Raw genomic sequence first — 9,883 nt, 5'->3', positions numbered from 1 at the left:
AAATCGATTCGATAACAAATGACGAAAACGGACGGATTTCTCAGGTTTTTACTACATATGAACACTTTTCACATTCTCCCGTGCAACGAGGCTGCTAGTCCTCCTTTCATGCAGAATCTTAAAGTCCTAGCTCATGTCAAGGCACCAAAGCCAGCTAAAAAGTCAATAATCAATACCTAAAACTTGAATTGTACTACTTCTTACTGGCTATTGCATCAACTTAGAATCTTCATCTGTGTTCTACTATGGTGCTTTTAGTGTCTCCGCATACCGCAGCACGCGACATAGCTTTGCAGACGTTAAATGTAACCGTCTCAGAGAGAAAAGCGGCCAATGTGACGATCTGGCTTTAAGTCGGTTCGATAACAAATGAAAACGGAGGGATTTCTCAGGTGTTTACTACACATGAACACTTTTCACATTCTCCCGTGCAACGCGGCTGCTAGCCCTCCTTTCATGCAAAATCTTAAGGTTCCACCTCATGTCCAATTCACCAAATCCGGCTAAAAAGTGAATAATCAATAATTAAAACTCGAATTGTACTACATCTTACTGTCTATTAGTTCAACTTAGAAGCTTCTTCTGTGTTCTACTATGGTGCTTTTAGTGTCTCCGCATACCGCAGCACGCGACACAGCTTTGCAGACGATAAATGTAACCGTCTCAGAGAGGAAAGCGGATAAAGTGACGATCTGGCTTTAAGTCGATTCGATAAGAAATGACGAAAACGGACGGATTTCTCAGGTTTTTACTACAAATGAACACTTTTCACATTCTCCCATGCAACGCGGCTGCTAGTCCTCCTTTTATGCAAAATCGTAAGGTCCTAGGTCATGTCCAAGCCACCAAATCCGGCTAAAAAGTGAATAATCGACAACTAAAACTTGAATTGTACTACTTCTTACTGGCTATTACTTCAACTTAGAAGCTTCTTCTGTGTTCTACTATGGTGCTCTTAGTGTTTCCGCATACCGCAGCACGCGACATAGCTTTGCAGACGATAAATGTAACCGTCTCAGAGAGAAAAGCGGCCAATGTGACGATCTGGCTTTAAGTCGATTCGATAACAAATGACGAAAACGGACGGATTTCTCAGGTTTTTACTACATATGAACACTTTTCACATTCTCCCGTGCAACGCGGCTGCTAGTCCTCCTTTCATGTAAAATCTTAAGGTTCCACCTCATGTCCAAGCCACCAAATCCGGCTAAAAAGTGAATAATCAATAACTAAGACTTGAATTGTACTACTTCTTACTGGCTATTACTTCAACTTAGAAGCTTCTTCTGTGTTCTACTATGGTGCTTTTAGTGCCTCCGCATACCGCAGCACGCGACATAGCTTTGCAGACGATAAATGTAACCGTCTCAGAGAGAAAAGCGGCCAATGTGACGATCTGGCTTTAAGTCGATACTATAACAAATGACGAAAACCCACGGATTTCTCTGGTTTTTACTACATATGAACACTTTTCACATTCTCCCGTGCAACGCGGCTGCTAGTCCTCCTTTCATGCAAAATCTTAAGGTTCCACCTCATGTCCAAGCCACCAAAGCCGGCTAAAAAGTGAATAATCGATAAATAAAACTTGAATTGTACTACTTCTTACTGGCTATTACTTTAACTTAGAAGCTTCTTCTGTGTTCTACTATGGTGCTTTTAGTGTCTCCGCATACCGCAGCACGCGACATAGCTTTGCAGACGATTATTGTAACCGTCTCAAAGAGAAAAGCGGCCAATGTGACAATCTGGCTTTACGTCGATTCTATAACAAATGACGAAAACGGACGGATTTCTCAGGATTTTACTACATATGAACTCTTTTCACATTCTTCCGTGCAACGTGGCAGCTAGTCCTCCTTTCATGCAAAATCTTAAGGCCTAGGTCATGTCCAAGCCACCAAAGCCGGCTAAAATGTGAATAATCGACAATTAACACTTGAATTGTATTACTTCTTACTGGCTATTACTGCAATTTAGAAGCTTCTTCTGTGTTCTACTATGGTGCTTTTAGTGTCTCCGCAAACCGCAGCACGCGACATAGCTTTGCAGACGATAAGTACAACCGTTTCAGAGAGATGAGCGGCCAATGTGACGATCTGGCTTTCTGTCGATTCGATAACAAATAAAGAAAACGGACGGATTTCTCAGGTTTTTACTACATATGAACACTTTTCACATTCTCCCGTGCAACGCGGCTGCTAGTCCTCCTTTCATGCAAAATCTTAAGGTCCTAGGTCATGTCCAAGCCACCAAAGACGGCTAAAAAGTGAATAATCGACAACTAAAACTTGAATTGTACCACTTCTTACTGGCTATTACTTCAACTTAGAAGCTTCTTCTGTGTTCTACTATGGTGCTTTTAGTGTTTCCGCATACCGCAGCACGCGACATAGCTTTGCAGACGATAAATGTAACCTTTTCAGTGAGAAGAGCGGCCAATGTGACGATCTGGCTTTAAATCGATTCGATAACAAATGACGATAACGGACGGATTTCTCAGGTTTTTACTACATATGAACACTGTTCACTTTCTCCCATGCAACGAGGCTGCTAGTCCTCCTTTCATGCAGAATCTTAAAGTCCTAGCTCATGTCAAGGCACCAAAGCCAGCTAAAAAGTCAATAATCAATACCTAAAACTTGAATTGTACTACTTCTTACTGGCTATTGCATCAACTTAGAATCTTCATGTGTGTTCTACTATGGTGCTTTTAGTGTCTCCGCATACCGCAGCACGCGACATAGCTTTGCAGACGATAAATGTAACCGTCTCAGAGAGAAAACCGGCCAATGTGACGATCTGGCTTTAAGTCGATTCGATAACAAATGACGAAAACGGACGGATTTCTCAGGTTTTTACTCCATATAAACACTCTTCACATTGTCCCGTGCAACGCGGCTGCTAGTCCTCCTTTCATGCAAGATCTTAATGTCCTAGGTCATATCCAAGCCACCAAAGCCGGCTAAAAAGTGAATAATCGATAATTAAAACTTGAATTGTACTACTTGTTACTGGCTATTACTTCAACTTAGAAGCTTCTTCTGAGTTCTACTATGGTGCTTTTAGTGTTTCCGCATACCGCAGCACGCGACATAGCTCTGCAGACGATAAATGTAACCGTCTCAGAGAGAAGAGCGGCCAATGTGACGTTCTGGCTTTAAATCGATTCGATAACAAATGACGAAAACGGACGGATTTCTCAGGTTTTTACTACATATGAACACTTTTCACATTCTCCCGTGCAACGCGGCTGCTAGTCCTCCTTTCATGCAAAATCTTAAGGTCCTAGGTCATGTCCAAACCAGCAAACACGTCTAAAAAGTGAATAATCGATAACTAAAACTTGAATTGTACTACTTCTTACTGGCTATTACTTCAACTTAGAAGCTTATTCTGAGTTCTACTATGGTGCTTTTAGTGTTTTCCCTTACCGCAGCACGCGACATAGCTTTGCAGACGATAAATGTAACCGTTTCAGAGAGAAGAGCGGCCATTGTGACGATCTGGCTTTAAATCGATTCGATAACAAATGATGAAAACGGACGGATTTCCCACGTTTTTACTACATATGAACACTTTTCACATTCTCCCGTGCAACGCGGCTGCTAGTCTTAATTTCATGCAAAATCTTAAGGTCCTAGGTCATGTCCAAGCCACCAAAGCCGGCTATAAAGTGATTAATCGACAACTAAACCTTAAATAGTACTACTTCTTACTAGCTATTACTTCAAGTTAGAAGCATCTTGTGTGTTCTAATATGGTGCTTTTAGTGTCTCCGCATACCGCAGCTCGCGACATAGCTTTGCAGACGATAAATGTAACCGTCTCAGAGAGAAGAGCGGCCAATGTGAAGATCTGGCTTTAAATCGATTCCATAACAAATGACGAAAACGGACGATTTCTCAGGTTTTTACTACATATGAACATTTTTCACATTCTCCCATGCAACGCGGCTGCTAGTCCTCCTTTCATGGAAAATCTTAAGGTCCTAGGTCATGTCCAAGCCACCAAAGACGGCTAAAAAGTGAATAATCGATAACTAAAACTTGAATTGTACTACTTCTTACTGGCTATTACTTCAACTTAGAAGCTTCTTCTGTGTTCTACTATGGTGCTTTTAGTGCCTCCGCATACCGCAGCACGCGACATAGCTTTGCAGACGATAAATGTAACCGTCTCAGAGAGAAAAGCGGCCAATGTGAAGATCTGGCTTTAAGTCGATTCGATAACAAATGACGAAAACGGACTGATTTCTCAGGTTTTTACTACATATGAACACTTTTCACATTCTCCCGTGCAACGCGGCTGCTAGTCCAACTTTCATGCAAAATCTTAATGTCCTAGGTCATGTCCAAGCCACCAAAGCCGGCTAAAAAGTGAATAATCGACAACTAAAACTTGAATTGTATTACTTCTTACTGGCTATTACATCAACTTAGAAGCTCCTTCTGTGTTCTACTATGGTGCTCTTAGTGTCTCCGCATACCGCAGCACGCGACATAGCTTTGCAGACGATAAATGTAACCGTCTCAGAGAGAAAAGCGGCCAATGTGTCGATCTGGCTTTAAGTCGATTCGATAACAAATGACGAAAACAGACAAATTTCTCAAGTTTTTACTACATATGAACACTTTTCACATTCTCCCATGCAACGCGGCTGCTAGTCCTCCTTTCATGCAAAATCTTAAGGTCCTAGGTCATGTCCAAGCCACCAAAGACGGCTAAAAAGTGAATAATCGATAACTAAAACGCGAATTGTACTACTTCTTACTGGCTATTACTTCAACTTAGAAGCTTCTTCTGTGTTCTACTATGGTGCTTTTAGTATCTCCGCATACCGCAGCACGCGACATAGCTTTGCAGACGTAAAATGTAACCGTTTCAGTGAGAAGAGCGACCAATGTGACGATCTGGCTTTTAATCGATTCGATAACAAATGACGAAAACGGACGTATTTCTCAGGTTTTTACTACACATGAACACTTTTCACATTCTCCCGTGCAACGAGGCTTCTAGTCCTCCTTTCATGCAAAATCTTAAGGTTCCACCTCATGTCCAAGCCTCAAAAGACGGCTAAAAAGTGAATAATCAATAACTAAAACTTGAATTGTACTACTTCTTACTGGCTATTACTTCAACTTAGAAGCTTCTTCTGTGTTCTACTATGGTGCTTTTAGTATCCCCGCATACCGAAGCACGCGACATAGCTTTGCAGACGATAAATGTAACCGTCTCAGAGAGAAAAGCGGCCAATGTGGAGGTCTGGCTTTAAGTCGATTCGATAACAAATGACGAAAACGGACTGATTTCACAGGTTTTTACTACACATGAACACTTTTCACATTCTCCCGTGCAACGCGGCTGCTAGTCCTCCTTTCATGCAAAATCTTAAGGTTCCACCTCATGTCCAAGCCTCCAAAGACGGCTAAAAAGTGAATAATCAATAGCTAAAACTTGTATTGTACTACTTCTTACTGGCTATTACTGCAACTTAGAAGCTTCTTCTGTGTTCTACTATGGTGTTTTTAGTGTCTCCGCATACCGCAGCACGCGACATAGCTTTGCAGACGTAAAATGTAACCGTTTCAGTGAGAAGAGCGACCAATGTGACGATCTGGCTTTAAATCGATTCGATAACAAATGACGAAAACGGACTGATTTCTCAGGTTTTTACTACATATGAACACTTTTCACATTCTCCCGTGCAACGCCGCTACTAGTCCTCCTTTCATGCAAAATCTTAATGTCCTATGTCATGTCCAAGCCACCAAAGCCGTCTAAAAAGTGAATAATCGACAACTAAAACTTGAATTGTACTACTTCTTACTGGCTATTACTTCAACTTAGAAGCTACTTCTGTGTTCTACTATGGTGCTTTTAGTGTCTCCGCATACCGCAGCACGCGACATAGCTTTGCAGACGATAAATGTAACCGTCTCAGAGAGAAAAGCGCCCAATGTGACGATCTGGCTTTAAGTCGATTCGATAACAAATGACGAAAACAGACAGATTTCTCAGGATTTTACTACATATGAACACTTTTCACATTCTCCCGTGCAACGCGGCTGCTAGTCCTCCTTTCATGCAAAATCTTAAGGTCCTAGGTCATGTCCAAGCCACCAAAGCCGGCTAAAAAGTGAATAATCGATAACTAAAACTTGAATTGTACTACTTCTTACTGGCTATTGCTTCCACTTAGAAGCTTCTTCTGTGTCCTACTATGGTGCTTTTAGTGTTTCCGCATACCGCAGCACGCGACATAGCTTTGCAGACGATAAATGTATCCGTCTCAGGGAGAAAAGCGGCCAATGTAACGATCTGGGTTTAAGTCGATTCGATAACAAATTACGAAAACGGACGGATTTCTCAGGTTTTTTCTACATATGAAGACTTTTCACATTCTCCCGTGCAACGCGGCTGCTAGTCTTCCTTTCACGCAAAATCTTAAGGTCCTAGGTCATGTCCAAGCCACCACAGCCGGCTAAAAAGTGATTAATCCACAACTAAAACTTGAATTGTACTACTTCTTATAGGCTATTACTTCAACTTACAAGCTTCTTCTGTGTTCTAATATGGTGCTTTTAGTGTCTCCGCTTACCGCAGCACGCGACATAGCTTTGCAGACGATTAATGTAACCGTCTCAGAGAGAAAAGCGGGGAATGTGACGATCTGGCTTTAAGTCGATTCGATAACAAATGACGAAAACGGACTGATTTCTCAGGTGTTTACTACACATGAACACTTTTCACATTCTCCCGTGCAACGCGGCTGCTAGTCCTACTTTCATGCAAAATCTTAAGGTTCCACTTCATGTACAAGCCACCAAAGCCGGCAAAAAAAGGAATAATCAATAACTAAAACTTGAATTGTACTACTTCTTACTGGCTATTACTTCAACTTAGAAGCTTCTTCTGTGTTCTACTATGGTGCTTTTAGTGTCTCCGCATACCGCAGCACGTGACATATCTTTGCAGACGATAAATGTAACTGTTTCAGAGAGAAAAGCGGCCAATGTGACGATCTGGCTTTCAATCGATTCGATAACAAATGACGAAAACGGACGGATTTCTCAGGTTTTTACTACATATGAACACTTTTCACATTCTCCCGTGCAACGCGGCTGCTAGTCATCCTTTCATGCAAAATCTTAAGGTCCTAGGTCATATCCACGCCACCAAAGACGGCTAAAAAGTGAATAATCGATTACTAAAACGTGAATTGTACTACTTCTTACTGGCTATTACTTCAACTTAGAAGCTTCTTCTGTGTTCTACTATGGTGCTTTTAGTGTCTCAGCATACCGCAGCACGCGACATAGCTTTGCAGACGATAAATGTAACCGTCTCAGACAGAAAAGCGGCCAATGTGACGATCAGGCTTTAAGTCGGTTCGATAACAAATGAAGAAAACAGACTGATTTCTCAGGTTTTTACTACATATGAACACCTTTCACATTCTCCCGTGCAACGCGGCTGCTAGTCCTCCTTTCATGCAAAATCTTAATGTCCTATGTCATGTCCAAGCCACCAAAGCCGGCTAAAAAGTGAATAATCGACAACTAAAACCTTAATTGTACTACTTCTTACTGGCTATTACTTCAACTTAGAAGTTTCTTCTGTGTTCTACTATGGTGTTTTTAGTGTCTCCGCATACCGCAGCACGTGACATAGCTTTGCAGACGATAAATGTAACAGTCTCAGAGAGAAAAGCGCCCAATGTGACGAGCTGGCTTTAAGTCGATTCGATAACAAATGACGAAAACAGACAGATTTCTCAGGATTTTACTACATATGAACACTTTTCACATTCTCCCATGCTACGCGGCTGCTAGTCCTCCTTTCATGCAAAATCTTAAGGTCCTAGGTCATGTCCTAGCCACCAAAGCCTGCTAAAAAGTGAATAATCGATAACTAAAACTTGAATTGTACTACTTCTTACTGGCTATTGCTTCCACTTAGAAGCTTCTTCTGTGTCCTACTATGGTGCTTTTAGTGTTTCCGCATACCGCAGCACGCGACATAGCTTTGCAGACGATAAATGTAACCGTCTCAGAGAGAAAAGCGCCCAATGTGACGAGCTGGCTTTAAGTCGATTCGATAACAAATGACGAAAACAGACAGATTTCTCAGGATTTTACTACATATGAACACTTTTCACATTCTCCCATGCTACGCGGCTGCTAGTCCTCCTTTCATGCAAAATCTTAAGGTCCTAGGTCATGTCCAAGCCACCAAAGCCTGCTAAAAAGTGAATAATCGATAACTAAAACTTGAATTGTACTACTTCTTACTGGCTATTACTTCCACTTAGAAGCTTCTTCTGTGTCCTACTATGGTGCTTTTAGTGTTTCCGCATACCGCAGCACGCGACATAGCTTTGCAGACGATAAATGTAACCGTCTCAGAGAGAAAAACGGCCAATGTAACGATCTTTCGAGAACAAATTACGAAAACGGACGGATTTCTCAGGTTTTTTCTACATATGAAGACTTTTCACATTCTCCCGTGCAACGCGGCTGCTAGTCTTCCTTTCATGCAAAATCTTAAGGTCCTAGGTCATGTCCAAGCCACCACAGCCGGCTAAAAAGTGTTTAATCCACAACTAAAACTTGAATTGTACTACTTCTTACTGGCTATTACTTCAACTTACAAGCTTCTTCTGTGTTCTAATATGGTGCTTTTAGTGTCTCCGCTTACCGCAGCACGCGACATAGCTTTGCAGACGATTAATGTAACCGTCTCAGAGAGAAAAGCGGGGAATGTGACGATCTGGCTTTAAGTCGATTCGATAACAAATGACGAAAACGGACTGACTTCTCAGGTGTTTACTACACATGAACACTTTTCACTTTCTCCCGTGCAACGCGGCTGCTAGTCCTACTTTCATGCAAAATCTTAAGGTTCCACATCATGTCCAAACCACCAAAGCCGGCAAAAAAAGTGAATAATCAATAACTAAAACTTGAATTGTACTACTTCTTACTGGCTATTACTTCAACTTAGAAGCTCCTTCTGTGTTCTACTATGGTGCTTTTAGTGTCTCCGCATACCGCAGCACGTGACATATCTTTGCAGACGATAAATGTAACTGTTTCAGAGAGAAAAGCGGCCAATGTGACGATCTGGCTTTCAATCGATTCGATAACAAATGACGAAAACGGATGTATTTCTCAGGTTTTTACTACATATGAACACTTTTCACATTCTCCCGTGCAACGCGGCTGCTAGTCCTCCTTTCATGCAAAATCTTAAGGTCCTAGGTCATATCCAAGCCACCAAAGACGGCTAAAAAGTGAATAATCGATTACTAAAACGCGAATTGTACTACTTCTTACTGGCTATTACTTCAACTTAGAAGCTTCTTCTGTGTTCTACTATGGTGCTTTTAGTGTCTCCGCATACTGCAGCACGTGACATATCTTTGCAGACGATAAATGTAACTGTTTCAGAGAGAAAAGCGGCCAATGTGACGATCTGTCTTTCAATCGATTCGATAACAAATGACGAAAACGGACGGATTTCTCAGGTTTTTACTACATATGAACACTTTTCACATTCTCCCGTGCAACGCGGCTGCTAGTCCTCCTTTCATGCAAAATCTTAAGGTCCTAGGTCATATCCAAGCCACCAAAGACGGCTAAAAAGTGAATAATCGATTACTAAAACGTGAAATGTACTACTTCTTACTGGCTATTACTTCAACTTAGAAGCTTCTTCTGTGTTGTACTATGGTGCTTTTAGTGTCTCCGCATACCGCAGCACGCGACATAGCTTTGCAGACGATAAATGTAACCGTCTCAGAGAGAAAAGCGGCCAATGTGACGATCTGGCTTTAAGTCGATTCGATAACAAATGACGAAAACAGACAAATTTCTCAGGT

This window comes from Schistocerca gregaria, chromosome 6, assembly GCF_023897955.1.
Source record: "Schistocerca gregaria isolate iqSchGreg1 chromosome 6, iqSchGreg1.2, whole genome shotgun sequence".
Taxonomy (NCBI): Eukaryota; Metazoa; Arthropoda; class Insecta; order Orthoptera; family Acrididae; genus Schistocerca; species Schistocerca gregaria.
The sequence above is the reverse complement of the archived record's forward strand: the minus strand, read 5'-3'. Positions refer to the sequence as shown.